The 22,078-nt window shown below is 51.8% G+C and overlaps 2 long non-coding RNA genes across 11 annotated transcripts in view; both read right to left on the reverse strand.

Moving 5' to 3' along the window:
- Positions 1-21,788, reverse strand: part of LOC121817128 (uncharacterized) — a 50,594-nt gene extending 28,806 nt beyond the window's left edge. For 9 of the 10 annotated variants that reach the window (XR_006056912.2, XR_009597142.1, XR_009597145.1 and 6 more), the window contains exons 1-2: positions 20,429-21,788; positions 19,590-19,734 (exon numbers count right to left, since the gene is read on the reverse strand). This is a non-coding gene — a long non-coding RNA (uncharacterized LOC121817128). The remainder of the gene's footprint in view (positions 1-19,589; positions 19,735-20,428) is intronic. The other variant, XR_009597144.1, reaches the window with a different exon arrangement.
- On the reverse strand, positions 49-7,366 carry LOC121817129 (uncharacterized). Its single transcript, XR_006056914.2, has 2 exons — positions 7,243-7,366; positions 49-5,682 (listed from the first exon to the last, which is right to left on the reverse strand). It is a non-coding gene; the product is annotated as an uncharacterized LOC121817129 (long non-coding RNA).
- Positions 21,789-22,078: the final 290 nt, after the last annotated feature.

Here is a 22,078-nt window from a genome sequence, read left to right on the forward strand (position 1 = left end):
ATGCATGAAAAACAAAGCCCATGGTACCAAAGAAGTACTCAGTAAATACCTCCTATTATTATTATTATTCTCATAACAATTCCATGAAGAAGATATCGCTATTCTCATGTTACAGAGGCTAAATGGCTTTCCCAAGCTTTCACAGTAAATCAGTGCAAAACAAGCTTTTACAACCCAAACTGATGCTCTACCATGTACCCAAGGCTGGAAACATAATCTGTAAAGAGCTTCTCATCAAACACTTTCAGATTCAGTAGAATTTTGAATCAAAATGTACCCATTTTACAGACGAAAGACACCAAAACCTGAGTCCTGTAAGGCCAAACAGCTAATAAGTCACAGAGTCAGGACTGGAACATGGACTTCTAGCAATCGAGTACATCCGGAAAGACCCACACAAACCAGTGAATTTATGTCCCAATGGTATCTGTACCTGAAGATAGGTATAGAGAAAGAGAAGGCAGGGAGGTGACAGGAAAGCAGGTGGCTCCTACGCTTACCCTAAGAGGTATAGACTAGTCATTTCACGTCCCCAAGCCTCCCATGGAAAGTCAGCATCAGAAGCTCATCGTCAATGTCAAATGAACAAAAAACCCTGCAAAACAGAATCTGCTCTCTTCCGTCGGTTCTGTTTTTAAGACTGTCTATCCATCCGTGTGTGTGCGCCTCTGTAAGGTCGTCCCTCTTTCTCAGATCTAACTGCTTATCTGTCTAAACATCGGGAGAGCATAAACAAAACGTCTTTTTCTGGGTGGCAAGGATACAGGTGATTTTAATTTTCTTGGTACATTTCTCCACTTTCAAACTTTCCTGAAAAGAACATGTGTTATTTATATTACCAAAGGAAAACACGGGTCTTACAAAAATATTGACCTTGTGGGGCTGTTGCAGGATACCTGAGACAGTGAGGGGCTGCAGGCGCTTGAGTTCACTTCCCTGTGCCCTGGCCTCTGATCGCCGGTACGTTTCCTGCCATCTCTGGACCCCCACCTCCTCCTAAATTGAGGGGGGATGACACTGATTCCCGGGTCGGGAGGAGGGCTTAAGGGGATTGCCTATTTAAATGTCTCCCAAGGAGGCAGGGCACACAGTAGTCACTCCCCCAGGTTAGTTCCTTTGCCTTTGCTGAATATTCCAGTTGGATCGTCTGCAAGCCTTTGAGACGTACCGGCCAGAACTGCAGCCAAGGAGAACTCCTGAACAACACTGTTTATTTATACAGCGGGAAGATTGAAATCATTACTCTTTGACTGGCAGGAGCTATTTATAGGCCTCATTCCCAGCGAGCTGTTGGGAGCAGGGCCCTCCCCAGCGAATTTACCACCTCCCTCCCGAGCTTGGCCGTAAACCCCGTGGATGTCTGTGTGGGCCTCTGCTTCCCAACCACATGAAAGCGGAATCCCTTCCCCGTTCTATTAAGAGAAAATCGTTGCCTGCACTCAACAAGACGGGAGAGGGAAGGGGCCAGAGAAAAGCCTCCCAAAATGATGAAGCAGAGCTTAGCGGCCAGCGCCAACGTCAGCAGCCCTTTGCGCAGCTCAGCGTGCTGAGTCTGAAAAGGGCCAGTTATGGGTTTCATCACAGGTCCTGGCTCTGCTGCAGCCCCATCTCGCTGGGAGTCCTTGGACATCCCTCCAAGTGTTGATGGAGCACAGATTCTGCACTGTGTATTGTCGGCATGAACGGACGAGATTCGGATAAAGCCTGGGACAGGAGCATGCCAGGTAGAGGAAACAGCGTGGGCAAAGGCGGAGAGGCGGGGACACTGAGGGGCTCCACTTCACGCAGCATGGGATAAGGAGTTCAGATAAAACCCACCGAGAATGCTGGCACCTAGGAGATGCCCCGCGCTTGCTCACTGGTCGGATATTCATATACCTCAGGCAAAATCAGGATGGATGGGAGGATGCTGAAGCTCTATTCTTTCCCCAAACCTTCAGCCTTTCCCCAAGCTCAGAGCCGCAGAAAACCAACCTGGGTTCAGTGCTCGTGGGACTTGTGGGCCCACACAAGTCCCTTCTGCCTCCTGGCCAACTGGAGACATTTCCAGAGGGCCCACATACTCTGCAAATACCTCAAGCCAAGTTTTCAAAGTCAGGGCGTTGAGTAAAACCCAGACTGTTTCTCTGCATTTCTTTTCCTAAACTTCCTTTAAGTTCAACATGCATTTGAATTCAGGGGAAACACAGACCACATGTTTCTAATCCATCGACACTTAAATCATCAAAATGCTGGAGGCTGATTCTTTGGAAGCCATCAGGAACACCAGAGCCTTTAAAGACTTTCTCCTCCTTCTCCAGCAATCAGGAAGTAGCCTTTTTCCAAGAGGAAACCAAATTTTTACTCCAAAGGGGCTGCTGTACTCAGTGCCAAACTTGGCACGCTCCGAGGCCAAGGTGGATCCAGACTTACTGCAGATGGGGTTTGCAGGCTAAGAGGCCCCCTCTTCTCACCCATCCCATGCCACCGAAGATGGAGAAGGGGTGGGGTGGGGGGCAGAGAGAGAGCGAGCAGGTATGGGCTTGAAGGGACAAGCCCAGTGAGTGGTGGACCACAAGACAACAGAGAGGCAAGTGTGGGTCCTGGCTCCACACACATGTCCTGCGTGGACCACAGGCCGCTTCATCTCTGCTTCTGCTTGGGAGAACAGAAATCAACCCTCCCTGCTCGGGGCTGTTCCAGAAGAGGACAAGAAAGTGAAATAAGATGAAATGATGTACGTGCTAAGTAACTTCAGTCATGTCCGATTCTTTGCGACCCTGTGGACTACAGCCCGCCAGGCTCCTCTGTCCATGGAACTCTCCAGGTAAGTATACTGGAGTGGGTTGCCATGCCCTCCTCCAGGGGATCCTCCCGACCCAGGGATCAAACCCAGGTCTCCTGTGGTTCCTGCATTACAGGTGGATTCTTTACCGCTGAGCCACCTGATGAAATGGAGTATATGCAGGTAAATAACAGGAAACCAGCCTGGCCAGACAGAACTCCATTCACTTTGTCTACACTTGGGAACAAACCCTGCCTCTGATCATCATGACATCTCCCATCCCATGAGCTGTCCCATCCCGTCCCTGGCTAGCTGGCTGGAACAACGTGTCAGCAAAGATCACCAAAGGGTGAATCGATGAAGGTTGGAAGCCGCCCCCCGCCCCCCATGGAGCCAGGACCACACAGAGGATACTTCGTAGTGACCAGAAGTACCTTCTGGTCTCAACCACGTGAGAACCTCACTGAGAAATGGTCCAGCAGCAGCAGCCATAACTGATAACTGTCTGTCCCCGTCCACCTAAGATTTAGTCTGTGGCCCTCTTCCTGTGTGCCCCAGGCTGTTACTTCCCCAGGACAGGGGTCTGCGTGTGTGTGTTGGTGACACAGCCACCCACGACCATCCCTGGCCTGAGGGAGAGCATTCCAGCTCGGGCTCTTGTGCATGGAAGCATGCTCGGGAGAACGGTGTTCATAGCGGTGTTAGAGCTGCAGTTTAGATGCGCAGCTCTCCCCAGGCCCTGCCCCCAGTCAACAGCTCTGTCCCCAGCACCTACCACAGTCTGGGGGGAACCTCTCCCTATTAAGTAATTTGCAATCTGAAGAAGTGGATAATAGCATGGACCCTGGAGTCAGACTATTAAGTTTTGATTTCTGGCTCCATCACCTCCGAGCTGTGTGACCCTAATCAAGTTATTGAACATCTCGGTGCTCCAAAGCCCTCTCCTGTAAAATCGGATAAGAGGTCCCACTTGAGAATATTCCTATGAAAATTAAATTAGTAAGTACATGCAAGTTCAGTTCAGTCACTCAGTTGTGTCCAACTCTTTGCGACCCCACAGACTATAGCATGCCAGGCTTCCCTATCCATCACCAATTCCCGGAGTTTATTCAAACTCATGTCCATTGAGTCGGTGATGCCATCCAACCATCTCATCCTCTGTTGTCCCCTTCTCCTCCTGCCTTCAATCTTTCCCAGCATCAGGGTCTTTTCCAATGAGTCAGTTCTTCTCTTCAGGTAGCCAAAGTATTGGAGTTTCAGCTTCAGCATCAGTCCTTCCAATGAATATTCAGGACTGATCTCCTTTAGGATGGACTGGTTGGATCTCATTGCAATCCAAGGGACTCTCAAGAGTCTTCTCCAACACCACAGTTCAAAAGCATCAATTCTTTGGCGCTCAGCTTTCCTTATAGTCAAACTCTCACACCCGTACATGACTACTGGGAAAACCATAGCTTTGACAAGATGGACCTTTGCTGGTCCATGCAAAGCACTGGGAATAATTTCTAGTACATAGCACCCCTGTATGTGATTGCTGCCACATCATTGTTATTATCGGCCCAGAGTGACAAAATCTGTGGGCATGAATAATGTACATGGCACTGAGGAAGGTCTCAGCAAACATCAGTTGTCTTCCTTCCTCTCTGCTGTGTTGCTTCAATCCACCAAGAGCAAACCCTGATGATCTGGGAAGACCGAGGTCATGGGATCCGGATGCTGCAGAGTGAGGTCAGATCATCTTGTCTACATACTGCCTTCGGGATATTTTGTCTCTCTCTTTTTTTTTCTTTTAATTTACCATGGCAGTTGAGTCTCTGATGTTTTGAACTCTCCTGGGAAGATGTTCCCACATATGTCAGCAGCCCATCTCCCTAGAGCTGGAGATGCAGAGAGCAAATGCTCTCAACCGTCTAGACCACCCACAACAGAGCCCTTGACCAAGCGGCCCCACCCATCTGCTAATTGAGGCTTGGAGAGCAGGCCAGGGGAAGGTGGGCGGGGTAGGTGAGGAAGAAAGGGAAGGAGATGAGCAGATAAAAGGGGAGTTGGTCCAGGAGGAACTGCAAATCTTAATCTTTTCGTTCTGCCGTCCCATCCAGAAATGAATCATCGCTATTTGGTTAAAAGTTGTTTTTAGAACCTCAGAGAAAGGTTATGTTAAAAAACAACAGGTCTGGCAGCCAGACAGAGGATGAGCAGGCCCCTGTCTTGGGGAGGAGAATTAAACATCAGAGTCAACCAAAGACATCTCAGAGAAACTGAGCATTTCCTGGCATTCAAAATCTTTAAAAAAAATTTTCTTGAAAAATGTTGCGATGGCCATTGCGTCAGGGAGCAATATGTCACTCTGACAGTCGGGAACAGCTCTGACCCATGAGCAAGACGCGAAGCCAGTTACAGAGGATCCCGTCTTTCCTGTTGCCGCGGCAGAGGGTAGGGATGGGTGCAAGTGTGGACTGGCCGGCTCACTCGTATGGAGATGAACCGTCACCCTGGGCCTCCTCCTCTCACCCCCGCTTCATGCAGCCACGGCGGGCGGGTCTCAACCTCAGGCCGAAGAGCTGACGCTGAGGGAGGGGTAGCTAGATGCCAGTGGTCGGCCAGAAGAACTCGGGTCCAACCTGCCGCGTCTAAAGTGACCGGGGTCATGGGAGGGAGGAGCGGGGAGGGGGCGGAACCGCAGCGCAGGCGCACACCGCCAGCCTTGGGAGCAGGGGCACTGCTGTCAACCCGGAGCTTTGGGAGCCCGCGAGTGCTCCCGGAGCAGACGAGGATCCCCCATGCTGGTTGTCAGCAGCAGTGGTGAGGCTTCCCCGCACCAGGCGCCGGAACGAGCATCTGTTCAGACACGGTCTGAGCAGCGTCCTCCTCAGCATTGCAAGGCCCTGCTTCCCCAAGAGTTGATGGTCTCTGGTGATCTGCAAGAGAGAATGGGACAGACCCAGACATCCAGAGGGAGATGTAGAGAGGAGAGAGCAAAAGGAAAAGGAAAGAAGGGAAAGGGAAGAGAAGAGAAAGCAAAACAAGAAGACAAGAGAAGACTTTCCACGGTCAGAAACTTGAGGAACTGGAGAGGCGAAGTTAACTCCGAAAAAGACAGAGGATCTTGTCCAGGTCCTTAAGGTGCTGGTGTGCCTTGTAAATCCCCAAGGAGGTAGCATCTGCCTCGCCCCTGCTTCCTTGACCCTCTCCCCCACACACCGTGCTTCAGGGGACACACACAGTAGGTGAGACACGCCATGGGCCAGGGGAAAGCTGCAAGGAACCTGCTCCTGGAGGGGTTGTGGATCACATTGAGCTAGACCGTGCTGAACATCTGGGCTTCATGATTGCGAACGAGATGCCTAACTTCTCTCTGTGTCTCAGTTTACTGATCTGGAAAGATGGAATAAGAAAACCAAGCCCCTCGGTTCCCTAGGTTCGATCCCTGGGTTGGAAAGATCCCCTGGAGAAGGGAATGGCAACCCACTCCAGTATTCTTCCCTGGAGAATCCCAGGGACAGAGGAGCCTGGCAGGCGACAGTCCATGGGGTCGCAAAGAGTCGGACACGACCGAGCAACTAACACACGTGGATATGAAGCGCTAAGTGTGGACTCACCACCCGAGGGGTGGCTTATTCCTGTCACACTCAGGCCATCGTGTGCTCTGGCCTCCCACGGAAGGGTGCTGGCGGTGATTAACAGGAACCAATTCACTAGGACCCTCACCTCACCTTTTCCAGAAAGACCAAAGCAGATCTGGATCAACCAGAACCTGATCTCTCATCCTGGTATGAAAAAGCCACTTTGCTAGTTTACATCTGGGTTTCCTCATCTGTTGAATGGGTCTACGAGTCCCACCTCTAGGACTGGAGCTGATAAAGGACAAGGAATGAGGTGCGGTTTGTCAGCCTCAGAGAAGCAAGTGGCCCAGAGGGAAATGGATGCTTTAGGGGGAGCTGGGGGGCTGCGGCTTGGGGTCTGGGGAGCCTTGCAGGCATCTCACATCACACCCGCGTGCAAGGCTCCCAGAAACCTTCCAAGCGGTCATTCTGAGGTCAGGCCTGTGAGGCGACTCAAGAACTGAGTCGGTCACAGGTTAGAAGATAAATGAGAAGGGAAGCTGTTTGTCTCACAGACGAGAGTGCATGATCAGTCTATCCAGAAGCAAGGCCAGGATTTATGACCAAGTCCTTTCTCCCCACCCAGAAAGCCCTTCATATTTTATAACCTGGCACGTCCTTGAAGGCCTTCAGACGGAACCAGAAACAAGTTCAGTCCTGAGCAGAATGGCCATGGTATAAATGAAATAAGACCCACCTTCCTGAGACCACTTCACTCCTGGGACAGCACCCCCACCCCCCACCCGCCCCCCAGCTCAGTAGGTGACGTGAGCGAGGCCCCCAAAGGGCAATAGAAAAGAAGAGTAAGTTCAAAGTCAGAAAGAGCTGGCTTCAGCTCCAAGCCCCACTGCTTAGAAAGGAATGTCCTTCGCTCACCTTTCCAAAGGGGTCTTCCAGTTGACGTGTGGTCAGTGTGGGAGCACAGAGCCGGGGTCACTTCCACACTCTCCACCCACAGCGGGAAAGCCAGGGGCTCAAATCTGGGTGCTGAGCCTCCCAGGAGCTCCACGGGCCTGGTCGAAGGGCTTGGCAAACAACTTAGGCGTTTCCAGGAAAAAACAGAGCCCAGCTTGGGGCCATGGAAAGCGCGGTCCCCAAAGTTGAGTCAGCTTTGAGTCATGAGCTAAAAGCATGCTTTTGCCAATTACAGCTCTCGGCAGCTGTAATTAATGCAGGGCTGATGAAAATTGCATTTTTCACTCAACAGAGGAGGGTATTTCAGGTAATTAGACATAACCTCATGTACTGGTAACTCGCCTTTACACATGAGCTCTGGCCGCCTTGTCCAGGCCCTACCTCCAAAAATAACTTACACCAACATTAACCAACAAGTTGGGTCTGATTTCAAAAGATTACCCTTTCTCCGTAAGTATTTTGAATGCAAAACGCTAAACACACAAAGGCCCTTAATGGGTTTGTTCTAATCTGCCGACCTGAGCCTCTGAGAGATCGCCTCTGCACCTGGGCCAGGTGGCCACCCTGTCTTTAAAGATGACCCTCCTCTGAGCTGACCCCCGTGCCAAGCATTCTGTGGGCTGGAAAGAAGCGGGGGAGTTGTGCTTTGATCCATAGGCCCTTAATCATTAATTCATTGGCTCATATCAGTGCTACTGGGGGCACACCGTGCGCCATTCTCTGGGCCGAATAAGGAACCAAGAGCCCAATGTGGTGGTACTGGTTGAGTCACCAAGTCATGCCCGACTCTTGCAACCCTATGGACTGTAGCCTGGCAGGCTTCTCTGTCCATGGAATTCTCCAGGCAAGAATACTGGAGTGTTGCCATTTCCTTCTCCAAAGAGCCCAATATAGAGGAATTTAAGCTTGATGTGGGTATTAGAGGACGAGGTGCATCGCCTCCTTTATAGACAGGAACCCTGAGGTCCAGACTTGCCCAGGATCATCCAGCAAGTGGATGGTGGAGAGAGGAGGAGGAGCTGGGTGTCCACCTCCTGGCAAGCCCAGAGGCCTCAGGGGTCCCACCTGCAGCGGCCCCACTCCTGCCAGGCCCAGGCGGCCCCTCCAGCCTTTCCTGAGCACACAGAGCTTGCCAGGTGTGTCCCCAGGCAGGCCAGGAACGCTCCTGCCAGGTGGTTACTTGCAGAGCAAGGTCCTTCCCGCCAGGCCTCTGACTAAGCCCCGATCTCACCGTCCAGACCCGGCCCACCTGCAGGACGCTCCCGGAGAGCTTCCCGTGTTCCCATGACTCAGGTGGCCCTCCCAGGACTGCATTCTCCTTCACTCCAGGCCGAGGTCGCCACACCCGGCCAGATGAGGCAACAGGGACTCTTCGTGTCGGCCAGCACTTCCAGAAAAGCCCAGGGAAAACTGCCAAAAGCTGGAATCCCTCGGGGCTGACCCGCAGCTCCCCTGGACCCCACCCGACTGTCTTCAGCATCCAAACCCCCTTTCCTATTCTGTTAACTCTCACAGCCTCTACAGAGAGACAGAAATAAAAACAGCAGTTCAGGCTGGCTGAGTGGGACATGTTTTGGCTCCAAGGATCAGAGACATAAGGGATTTCCAAAGTCACCCAAGGAGTGCTGACAGATCCGGGTCTGGAAACAAAGGTCTGTCCAGTCATGACGATAATAATACCAGCTGTCTACTCAGCCCTTGGTGGGTGTTACTCCTGTAACCCTCACGGGCCCCGGGGAGTCACACCCAGGCCCTGCATGTCTCCAGCACACTCGCCTGCCTGCTGGGCAGCTCCACCTGCAGGTCCTGTGTCCCTGTGTGCCTAAGGGCCGGTCACTTGCCCTCTCTGGGCTTCAAGTTTCCTTCTGTGAAATGGGACCACAATGCCTCCCTCACTATAAAGGAGACAAGGGGACTCAGGAAGCACTCAGTTCTCTTCTCTTTTTATCCCCACCTCCCAGCCCATATCTTGCCCAAAGCCCGTGTGGTTTCAAAGCCTGGATGTCCTGGAGACCCCCTGAAGAGCAGCTATTTTGTGAAAGTACAGTCTGAAAGCAGCTGGGACGAGCCCAGTTTTGGGCACTGGCTGCTAGGCGCCCTTGGCATGTCCCTTCCCCAGGCTGGACCCACTGTTCTTAACTGTGACATGAGGGCCTAGAAGCAAAAGAACCACTCATGTCCCTTCCAACCCTACCATGTGATGGCTCTAGAATTCAGAAGTTATTTTCAAGTTACTTAGGTCCTAATTCAATTGACCAGGGGTCTAACTGTGTTCATTTCCTTCTCTCAACAGAAGGCAGCAGAAAATCTTTTCCCGAGCACCTCTGATACCCTGAAGAATGCTCGATAATTCTTGAGTGAGTAAATGCACTTAGCTGATTTGTGCATTCCTTCACAAATAAGTGAATAGATGGATGGATGGATGGATGGATGGATGGAAGGATGAATGGATGGATAAAAGGATGAGGATGGATGGAAGGATGAATGGATGGATAGATGGATGAAAGGATGGATGGATGGATGGATGGATGGATGGATGGATGGATGGATGGATGGGTGGATGGATGGGTGGATGGATGGGTGGATGGATGCCCTTTCTAAGCCCAGAGCTTGTTCTCTAGCAGATACAGGCACTGAGTCAGCCGCATGGATGCTCTGTAGTGACCCACAGTTAAGGAGGCACCACCCCCAACTCAATCACCCTTGAGCAAATCTATGGGAAGCTATGAACCTTCATCTTCTTTTTTGTAAAATGGAGCTGGAAATGTTGGTGTCTATTTTAACCAGGTAGCTCTATGGATTCAATGAGATGCCTTGGTTGTTGGTAAAAGTGCCTGATGCCTGACTGCACCTGCCACGTGGTAACAACTGCCTTTATTCTTTATTTTACCATCGATCACTAGAATTTAAGGCAGAGAAGTGAGCACTTGTTAGAGAGGTCAACATCCCCTTTCTTTCAGGGACACATGGCGTTGACCAGAGCTGCCTTCGGGAGGGACTTAGGTGTGGCACAGGAGCGGGTATTCTGGGTGGGGGATGGCAGGGAGCAGAGGGTGAGGAACCGTGGGTCAAGGCAGCAGCGCTGTGTCACTCACTCATGCCATCGTGGGGGCGGTGGTCCAGGGGGATTGTGGAAGGCCCAGGCCACCTTCTGCAACTAGGGGGAAGTCGAGTTGAAGAGGGAGAGGGTCACACTTCAGGAAGGAGGTTGACAGCTCAGTCGTAGAGAACCGTGACTCCCACAATAAGGAATTGAAGTTCTCTTGTTAGCAAAGGGAGCCATGAGGATTTTTGGCCAGAAAACTGTACTAATAAAAACCAGCTTTAGAAAGATAGACTTCACAGTGGCTTGATCAAAAGATTTGACCTAGGAGACACCTGGAGACACGAGAAGGGGAGAGTGTGGGATTCCAGGGAAGAGATGAAAACAGCACGGACGTCATGGATGGAAAACTGACTGTGGACATGAATCCAACAGGAAGAGTGCGGGGCCATGGGGAAGGTACCGAGGAGGCCAGGCCAGGGCACAAGAGCCAACAGGGTCTACAGAGGAGTCACCAGCTGGGGAGCCAGGTCAGGGCATTGAGAGCCATGTCTGGTGAGAGCAGGGTTCTCACCAGCGGTGGAAGTTCAGGACAATGGTCCCCAACGGAGATCAAGGCTGGAGGTAGTGGGGTGCTACCTAGGACCCAGAGTAGGGAGGTGACATCATCAGCTCCCCCAGGGGAAGAGTCAGGACAGCCCAGGGTTGATGGGGAGAAAGCCTACAGGGAGCCGCCAGGCCACACTTCATCCCAAGTTCCTTCAGCCTCTGAAAAGAAGATCTTTGTTGTTGTTGCTAAGTCTGTAAGTCCTATCTGACTTTTTGCAACTCTGTGGACTGCAGCAGGCCAGGCTTCTCTGGCCTCCACTCTCTCCCTGAGTTTGCTCAAATTCATGTCCATTGAGTCAGTGGACATGACCATCTCATCCTTTATCTTACTTAAATATGGCTTGTGCGTGTGTGTGTGTGTGTGTGTGTGTGTGTGTGTGTGTTTTATTTCTGAGACCCACTATAGCTCCAGTACTTCAGCCACCTGATGCAAAGAGCTGACTCATTGGAAAAGACCCTGATGTCGGGAAAGATGGAAGGCAGGAGGAGAAGGGTTCAACAGAGGATGAGGTGGTTGGATGGCATCATCAACTCAATGGACGTGAGTTTGAGTGAACTCTGGGAGATGGTGAAGAACAGGGAAGACTGACATACTGCAGTCCATGGGGTCGCAAAGAGGTTAGACACAACTTAGCAACTGAACAGCTAGAGGCCCTGTGGTCTGATTAGAAACAGAAAGGGAAATCTTTGGTTTCCCTCCTATCAGAGTTTCTTAACCTCGGCAGTATTGATGGTTTGAACCAGATCTTGTTTGGGGGTTGGGAGTATGCTTAGAGGATGATAAGCAGCCTCCTTGCCTCTACCTACTAGGTTCCAGGAAGGCCCACTCCCCACGATGGTGATGGTGACAACAAAAATGCCTCCAGACAGTGCCAGATGTCCCCTGGGGGTAGAGAGGGGCAACTCCACCCCCAGCTGAAAACCACTGTCCTCTGTAAAGGGAAGCTTTCAAACTCAAGCCCTCATGTTTCTCATCTAATACTCATAAGATCTTTAAGAAGTAATAGTAACAACAAGGAGGGCTTTGCAGTCAGACCCCAGGGCAAAGCTGCGCACCCTGCCCCCCTCCGCTGGCTCTCTGGCCATGAGGCCATAGGTAAGTGGCTATAGCTGTGATCAGCCTCGGGGTGTTCCTGTCTGCAGAATAGAAGGGGGAGTGAGCAGAAGACCCCTGAGACAGGGCTCCCACGCACAGCGAGCCAGGAAGCTACAAGGCCTTCCCCAGGTGAGTCAGGGCCTCTGTACCACTACCATTTTCTGGCTAGAGTCCCTGTGATTCAGCTGGAAGGGTTGCTGCCACTTACAAAGGAGGGTGGACCCAGTAAAGTGAGAGCTCGGACCTGCCCAAGATGCTGAGAGCTGCCCTGAGCCCTGCCTGGCTGACGGAGCTCTCTCACTTTCTAGAAATCTCTGCTTCCCCAGCCATGACTGCATCAGGAGGTTTCAGAGGTCTCAGGGCCCTTGGTATTTCCTGGTTGTGCTTGACTAGAGGTGGCAGGCATGGAGTGAGCTTCCAGCCCACTGCATGGAGCTCAACTGGCTCATGAGACCTCAGGAGGGTGGCAGCTCCAGTCCTTCCTGGGAAACTGCTTGCCCGAGTCCCTCTCGTCCACCATGGGCAGATACTTATCAGCTGGGCGGGAGTGGGTGTGGGCAGGAAGGATCCAGCCCGTCATAGGATTACAACACTGGGAGGTGCCTGAGAAATCACTGTCCACTATGCCCAGGCCCTAGCCCAGCCGAGATCAGCAGCCACGTGGACAGCTCTTGTCCTGCCGGCTGGCAGAGACCGAGAGCAAGCAGCGCCTGCAGAGGCAGCATTGGTCCCCTGAGAGCACTGCCAGTAAGGGGTTGCACTGAGCTCCTCCCAACTTCAAAGCAGAAGCCAGCACTCCCTTCCAGCTGACTTTACCAGGGGCTTGGATGGGAGCCATCCCCCTGAGCTCACTTGGACCCCTTGGCGAAAGCCTTTTTAACTAAAAGCCCAACCATGTAATCCCACCTGGCATCCGAACCTACATCCACTGGACAACGCACGTGGGAAACAGGCCATCATGTAGCCCAGCCAATGGGTCCTTCAAGACAGGAGAATGCATTACAGTCATTAAAAATCGTTAGGGCTCTGAGGGGAGATCAGCAGGATAAACACACTCGGAGGAGCTGGTCCTGCCTTTTCTTGCAGCTTCTCTCACTCATTCAACTGCAGCACCCAGACAATCAGACTCCCCCAAGAACCTGCCGCAGGGCTCCCGGTGGCTGCCCGCTCTGCCACGGCGCATTCTTGAAAAGCACGTCAAGGATTCAGTTAGTTTTCAGAGATCTTTTACAAATGGGCAAGGTGAAAAGACTCCCTCCAAAGAAAATAAAATAAAGTGTTATTTTCTTGGGCTCCAAAATCACTGCAGATGGTAATTACAGCCACGAAATTAAAAGACATTAGCTCCTTGGAAGAAAAGTTATGACAAACCTAGACAGCATATTCAAAAGCAGAGATATTACTTTGCCAACAAAGGTGCTTATAGTCAAAGCTATGGATTTTCCAGTAGTCATGTAAGGATGTGAGAGTTGGACCATAAAGAAGGCTGAGCACCAAAGAAATGATGCTTTCAAACTGTGGTGCAAGAAAAAATTCTTGAGAGTCCCTTGGACAGCAAGGAGATCAAACCAGTCAATCCTAAAGGAAATCAACCCTAAATATTCATTGAAAGGACTGATCCTAAAGCTGAAGCTCCCATACTTTGGCTACCTGATGTGAAGAGCCGACTCATTGGAAAAGACCCTGATGCTGGGAGAGATTGATGGCAGGAGGAGAAGGGGACAACAGAGGATGGTGATAGAGAGCATCACTGACGCAATGAACATGAATTTGAGCAAACTCCAGGAGATAGTGAAAGACAGGGATGCCTGGCGTGCTGCAGTTCATGGGGTCACAAAGAGTCAGACACAACTCAGAAAATGTACAACAACCCCCAAAGAAATGTCCTTGAATCAGTTTCCTCTGTCCCACCCATCCCTTTTGGCTCAGCTGGTAAAGAATCTGCCTGCAGTGCGGGAGACCTGGGTTCAATCCCTGGGTTAGAAAGATCCCCTGGAGAAGGGAAAGGCTACCCACTCCTGTATTCTGGCCTGGAGAATTCCATGAACTGTACAGTCCGTGGCATCGCAGAGTCAGACACAAATGAGTGCCCTTCACTTCACTCACCCATTACACCCAGAGGCAGAAAGAGAGATGCATTGTTATACAGGATAAATCATTCTGGACTGTATCTTCTAATCCATTGTCCCCACCCACAAGAGACCAGCAGTCTCTGTAGGGGAGGGACCACATCTTAGTACTAAGTAAAAGTCGCTCAGTCCTGTCTGCCAGTGGTTCCACACGCCAGGTATTCTACACGCATTATCTGTGATCCTCACAAACAATCCTGCAAGGGGAACATTATTACCTGATTATCCAGATGAGGACCCTGAGGCTCACAGAGTTGAAATGTCTCACCTGAGGTCACGGTTAGTAGATTGCAGGGACCGATCATATTGGAGTTTGCCCTTTCCCACAGCCCCATCCCCTCCCCACTCTTTTCAGCATCCCTGGGGAGCAGCACCAACCTCACCCATAGTAGGTATTGGCCACTCTTTTGCAGAAGAAGTGAATGAGTGAGTCAACAAAATAAATTTGAAAATGTCAATTACTTAATTTGCATTTTCCAAGCTACGTACATCAGTGTGGCTGCGAGGAAGAAAACAGACTGTTGATTAAATAGTCTCCTGGATTTTTGAACTCAGTGAAAACAATCTCTAAATAATTTTGTGACTTTTGGCCTCTTCTTAGCACAACAACAACATTTTAATTGAAGTTTATTCCTAAGCCAACTTTTCTTTCTTAAGACATGGGGAACTAAGGTTCACTGAGCATCTACTATGGATACGCACGCCACAGTCAGCACACTCACTCTTCCCAACAACCCTGCAAACAGGCACCAGTACGAGGGTCCAGAGGAAGAGACTGAGGTTCAGAGTGGTTATGTGACTTGCCTGGGGACACACAGCTGGGTGAAGACAGGAAGGCGAAAGGCCAAGACTATATGGGTCCACACCCGCGTCTCCCGCATTGCAGGCAGACGCTTTAACCTCTCAGCCACCAGGGAAGCCCCATGAGTCCACACACTGCCTCCAAACACCTTTTGGGCCCAGTCAACCCTCCTCTCTTCACATGGCAATCCGCAAGCTGGCCAGTTTTTCCAGAATCATCGTTTATCCATTAGGCCTTCTAAATATGTGCTCCTCAAATGGCAACCCACTCCAGTGTTCTTGCCTGGAGAATCCCATGGACAGAGGAGCCTGGCAGGCTAGAGTCCATGGGGCTGCAAGAGTCGCACACGACTTAGTGACTAAACCACCACCGCCAGGAATTAGAGAAGTAGAGACACACAAACAAAGTAAATAAAGAGAAAGAATCCAGACACTTCCCTAGCAGTCCAGTGACTTGGCCTTTCAACAGTGGGTGCAGGTTCGATCCCTGGTCAGGGAGCTAAGATGCCACGTGCCTGGTGGCCGAAAGTTCAAAACATGAAACAGAAGCAATATTGTAACAAATTCAGTAAAGATTTGTAAAATGGTCCAAATCAAAAAAAAAAAAAAAAAAACTTTAAAAGAGAAAAAGAACCCAAAAGTCGAAAAAGAAGCTGCTTATTTCCAGCATTCGTTAACGTTTAGTGTTTTCAAAAAAAGAAAGATTGTCTTTTGTGGTTTGAGTATTGACTCTTGAACGGCAGGTGGCGGGTGGAGAGGAGACCTCAGCTTTTTCAGTTTGGGGGCCACAATATCCAGCCTTGTCTCTCCCAGCAAATGAGTCTTCACCCAGGAAATGTTTCCAGTGGAGGGAGGGGCACCGACCAGTCAGTTCTGGAAGAAGGGTCTGTGCACAGAAGCTCAACCCTCCCCCACGCCCCCCCTCCCTCGTCCAGGTGAGCCCTACCACACCCCACACTCATTCCTGCCCCAGGACCTGCAAAGACAGGCAGGGGAGTCGGCCCCACAGAGCCCCACGGCCGGCCCAGGGCCTGTCAGGGTGCCCTTGGCAAGCGGCCATCCCAACAGCGCCTGGAACCTGGCTCCTCTCCTCGTGGGCACTAAGTCGCTGAGCAGAGCCCCCGCCCTGGAACCAGGCAGACAATCCCCTGTGTCTTGCCACCTTCCCACCCTGGCTGCCAAGAGCCGGCCCTGTCTTGGAGATGCTGAATAGGCCATTTGTTGTGAGATCAAAGGGCCACCTGCGGGAAGCACCCCACCGCCTGGAACAGGCCCAGGCCACGTCCTGCCCCAGGATGAGCTTTCCCCAAACGGCCCACCATGGCCGGGCAGCTCTCCGCCCCCAGCTCCTACTCACAGTTCCTTTCCTAAGGAACCTCCCCACCCTCCCCAGACGTCAGACTCTCACAGGTCTCCATGCCTCCCCGCGTGCCATTTTCTGCAGCCAGAGGGGCTCAAGTCAGGCAGAATTCCTTCCCCTGCTCCTCGGGGAGCTCAGGGCTCCCAGAGGGCGAGCGAGCTCCCTTATCACTGCCAAAGCTCCCCACCCGGCTGCCCAGGGCAGTGGGGATCCCGGGGGGCCTGCCCTGGCCGCAGGGGCGCACAAAGACCCAGAGCCGCGGGCACAGCCCTCTTTCCATTTCCTCAAACTCTAGTGGACCGAACAAGGAGGGAGAAGACACCTCTACCTGGTCGTCTGAGAGAGAGACCCAGTAAAGAATGGGTGAGTGGACAATACAGTATATTAACCCACATACATGGAATTTAGAAAGAGGGGGAAGACAACCCCATACTTGAGACAGCAAAAGAGACACAAATATAAAGAAAAGACTTTTGGACTCTGTGGGAGAAGGCGAGGGTGGGATGATTTGAGAGACTACCATTGAAACACGTATATTACCACATGCGAAATAGATCACCAGTCCAAGTTCGATGCATGAAACAGGGCACTCAAAGCCGGTGCTCTGGGACAACCCAGAGGGATGGGATGGGGGAGGGAGGTGGGAGGGGGGTTCAGGATGGGGGGCACATGTACACCCATGGCTGATTCATGTCAGTGTTTGGCAAAAAACCACCACAATATTGTAAAGTAATTAGCCTTCAATGAAAGTAAATTAATTTTTTAAATTTTAAAAATAAAGAATGGATGAATGGGCACCGCTCTGAAACAGGTCTGGAAACGAGCTAAGATGAAGCACTTCCCCCTGAGCCCCATGCGGACCAGCCCTGTTGCAGCCCTGTCTTAATCCCTGCATCTCTCACTAGAACCATGGCCCACAGACCGCTTCTGCTCCTACGCCTCCAGTCAGTCCACACCAAAACCACGTCATCTTTCCAAAGTGCCGATCGGTCACATCCCACATCCCCACCAAAAACACGCTTGAGGCCCTCACCGGTGCTTTGGAGGTACAGACAGAAACTTCACCTCGGCTCACAAGCCTTGAAGCCAGGCTTTAAGGCTCTTACCTTTTGGGCGTGGAGGTATTTGGCTTTTCCTACCTTTTTATTATTTTCTTCTTTCTCACTTTTCCCCAGAGACCCCCAAGATGTCATTGAGCCTCTGCTAAAGCCAGAAGGTCATTTTCACCAGCTTCCCCAGCTCTTACTGCTGACGCTCTGATAAATGCCTGACTCCCTCACTGGAATGTAAGCTCTGAGACTTTGTCTTGTCCACAATGCTAGGTGCACACACCTGTTCAGTTAGTACACGTGCGTGAACGGCCACTCCACCTAGTAGGTCGTCTCTGCAGAGTCGACTCTGGGAGATTTGACAAGGCTTCAGGGCCCTTGATCAGCCCCTCATCTGTTGGGGCTTTGGTTCACCTCTGAGCCATCCATCCCCTGGGGCAGAGAGAACAGTTTGTTCACCTGCCCCACCCTCAGCCCAGAGCCCACAAGCCCTGATGTTGTGTTCCTGTGTGCTACCTGGAACCCCTGATCAGTGGAGCCAGCCTGAGCCCCAGCGACCTGCCCGGTCTGCCCCTTTTCATTTTCCATTGGCCCTGCCTCAGCCTTCCTGTCCCATCTTTTCTGAAATCTCGCCTGAGTCGAAAGTGAATTGTGGCCAGCTGGGCGGCGGAGGAACGCAGACCTACTCTCCTACTTGGAGGAAGGTTTGTTTGCCCGTTGGCAGAGAGGATGTTCCGATTGGTCATTGTGTGCCCCACCCCACCTCTGGTGGCACCTCCAGCCTCAGCCTCCATCCTGCAAGATGGAGAAGAATGGCTTTAGGAGTGAGATACCACCTTTCACATCTCATCTCCAAGGCCACCTGCTCCTGGAGTCCATCCGGGACCTTCTGGGTCCCCTGGGGAAAACCAGGCAGGCCTCTGGGCTCCCCCAGCATATCATTTACTCCTGACCCTGTGGTGTGTGACTCTGTGCTTTTACAGTCTGATAGCCCTGCATCCGTGCTTCTTCCTTCAGTCGGCACTGTGATTGCTGTCCTTTTACGTCCATCTGTTCACTTAACCAATACTTTGGCCACTTGATGTGAAGAACTGACTCATGAAAAGACCCTGATGCTGGGACAGATTGAAGGCAGGAGAAGGGGACGACAGAAGATGAGATGGCTGGATGGCATCACTGACTCAATGGACATGACTTTGAGTAAACTCTGGGAGTTAGTGATGGACAGGGAGGCCTGGCATGCTGCAATCCATGGGGTTGAAAAGAGTTGGACATGACTGAGGGACTGAACTGAACTGATACACTTAACCCACCTGGCCTTTATTCCCCACCCAGTCCTGGCACTGTGGACACAGAATTGAGTTAAATGTGAGTCCTCCATTGGCTGAAGCTCTAGTGGGAGGTCAGACAATCAGCCCTCACCATGTAGCATGATCAGAGCACTAAGGGTGCTGGCACCAGCCTGTGAGAGCAGAGTAACCACTGCCCAGCCCAGGAGGACATGCAAGTCGAGAAAGACTTCTTAGAGGAAGTAACATCTAAGAGGGGTTTTCAAGGATGTGTAGGAGTCTGTGGCGCCATCAAGGAGGGAAAGTGCAGACCAGGATCAGGAAAAGTTGCCCAAGGACTCAGTAGTCTGGCTGACCACAAGCAGCTGGGGGCAGCTGTCATGTGAGGAGGCCCATAAAGCATGCTGAGAAATTTCTTCTTTTCCTTGTTTACCTTTCCGAGGCAAGAAAGAAGGGTCAGGCCAACGTGCGAGACGCAGAGGGTGTTGAGGAAGCGGACGTGTGGTGTCCATTCAGCTGGTTTTCTCCCTGCTGCCCCTGATCCTCCATGAGATCTGAGGCTTCTGGTTGCTTGCCAAGGCCCAGATACTGCCTTGTATTAGTGTGGATCCCCACAGCAATGGACATACTCATGACACTTATTAGACCAAGACACGGGTTCGATCCCTAAGTGGGGAAGATCCCCTGGAGAAGGAAGTGGCAACCCACTCCAGTATTCTTGCCTGGGAAATCCCATGGACAGAGGAGCCTGGTGAGCTACAGTCCTCAGGGTCACAAAAGAGTCAGACACAACTTAGCAACTAAACAATAACATCTGCTTTAACCAACAATTGCACGATACACTGGGCTTGGCTAAGTACCGGTGACCCTGGGTAGCTTCTACCTGCCCCAAGTCTGGTGATGCGCTAGGCACTCTTGCACGTGCTACTTACCTGAGGTTGAGAGGCCACCTCTATTTTTCAGGTGAAGAAACTAACCATCAGAGGCAACTTGTAGGCTTGTCTGACTGTGTGATTCCAAACTTTCACATCGGTTCTCATTTCACAGGTTAGACAAACTGAGCTCACCTCCCTTGCCCTGGTAGAGAATAGTGAATTCAGGAAAAAAAAAAAATACATGAAGCATGGTTTTTTTGGCTTGGCAGAGTTCCCAGCTCAAGAAAGATGGCTACCCACGCATTTCATCACTCGTGGGCCTTTCACATCAAATCCTGCAGGGACCCAGTGGCCAGGCAACTCCTCCTCCAACCCCACATGCCCAGCCCAGCTCCAGCCACTCGGGCTTGCTGAAGCCAAGCAGCCTCTGCCAGCCTCTTTCTGCGAGGCCCTGGCCACCAGGGAGGGCTGGTGCCCACTCGCTCACCCACTGTGTGGCCCTGCCTCGGGAAAGACGACCTCCTACCAAGCTGCCTGAAGCCCATGAGATGAGAATAAAGGCATCAAAGTCGGCCCCCACCCCACCCTTCCATCCCTGCCGTGGATTTAAGAGGCCCTGACACAGGCCTGTCACCTGGCCTCAGTGTCCACTCTAGGGAAAGGGAGAAACCACACGGACCTTCCTGGACGTCAAGAGTATGAAGAGAAATGACAGCAGCATGGGCCAGCCCAGCTGCAGCAGAAACTTCTGCTGTTGTGCAGCAACTAATTTCATGTCCAACTCCTCACACCAAGCTTCCCTGTCCTTCACTGTCTCCCGGAGTTTGCTCAAACTCACGTCCATTGAGTCAGTGATGCTATCTAACATCTCATCCTTTGCTGAACCCTTCGCTTACCTTCAATCTTTCCCACCATCAGGGTCTCTTCCAATGAGTCACCTCTCTGCATCAGGTGGCCAAAGTATTGGAGCTTCAACGTCAGCATCAGTCCTTCCAATGAATATTCAGGGTCAATTTCCTTTAGGATTGACTGGTTTGATCTCCTTGCTGTCCAAGATTCTTAAGACTCTTAAGAGTCTTCTCCAGCACCACGGTTCAAAAGCATCAGTTCTTCAACACTCTGCCTTCCTTATGGTCCTTACATTCGTTCATGACTACTGGATAAACTATAGCTTTGGCTATACAGACCTTGGTCAGCAAAGTGATATTTGCTTTCTCTAAAGATCTTAGAGACTCCTGGGGGCACCTTAAAATGCATGCTCCCTGGCCAACGCTGCTCACCTGAGCCTGGGGCCCAGGGAGCTGTATTTCCAACAGATTTTGCAGGTGATTCTGGTGGGGAAACCAAGAAGTGAGATCACCGGCACAGGAGACCCCAACACCCTAAATGTTAGTCCCGGGAAATGTTGTTAGTCCCCCAAACTCTGGCCAGCCCTCCACCTATCTCTGATGGTGTCACCAGGCCAGGGGCCAGAGCAGCCCCACTCCTCTCCCTCCCCACTATACCACCAGTTTTCTCTCTAGCAGGAACCTCAAACCTCCTCCCTCCGTCCCCCACCCCTCCATCCCTGCAGTGACCACTGGGCCCAGACTCCGTTCACTCTTTGCTTGACCAGCACTGCAACGCTCGCAGGCTCCCCACTTCCAGCCTCTCCCCAGTGCGTCCATCTGTCCGGCGGTACTCCTCCTCCCCAAACATGGTCCTGCTCCCATCACCCCCTTCAGGAGACACTAACATCCCGTAGAATCAGATTCTTTTGCAAACAAGGAATCAAGCCAGACCTCTCCAACTCACCTGTGCCTTCTGGGCATTCATCAAACCCACATGCCTGCTCCTCTTCCCTCGCCCCTACTTCCAACCTGCACACTTTCTCCTCTCCAGCCCCCTCTTCTTCCTGGGCCTCCCCACACTGCCATCAGAACCTCCAGCCCCAATTCTTCCCTCGCATCAAGGCCATCTCAAAGGTCACACTCTCTACGGGATTGGCCCCTGGGTCACTGAAGAGCACTCAGGTGCCAGAGCCGCCTCAGTCTCCTCTCAGAACCACTCTCCATCCCCGAGCGCCTCCTCCTTTCTCCCTCCACCCTCCAACCTCCTCCTCTGGGTCCAGGACACTGGTCTGAGAACCAACAGCCCTCGCTCCCCAGTTTCCTCAAGCTGCTGCCCCCAGGGTCTCTCTCCTTCCCTCTGCCTGGGGCATGGGGCACCGCAGTGTCTCTTAGATTCTCCCTGCTCCCTGCTCAGCCTTTGCAGATGTCTATTCAGTTCACCCCAACTGACCCAATTTGAGGGTGCCATTTCCTGCCAGGGCCTTACCAATGAGCATCCTGTACCCAAACAGCCCGGCATCAAATGGGCCCTCCCAAACCACCTGCTTCCTCAGGCAGATCACACCATTTCTCTATCCAGACCACCTCTGTCCCCTTAGAGAAATAACTTTCTAGACCCCCAGGTTGTCCAGTGGTGAGCTCAGCTTCTGGGGAGGCATGAAGCCCCATTGTCTGGAAACAGGAGGGCAGGGATGGCCCGGGGGCTGTTGGTGATAT

The sequence above is a fragment of the Ovis aries genome, chromosome 18 (assembly GCF_016772045.2).
Source record: "Ovis aries strain OAR_USU_Benz2616 breed Rambouillet chromosome 18, ARS-UI_Ramb_v3.0, whole genome shotgun sequence".
NCBI classification, from domain to species: Eukaryota; Metazoa; Chordata; class Mammalia; order Artiodactyla; family Bovidae; genus Ovis; species Ovis aries.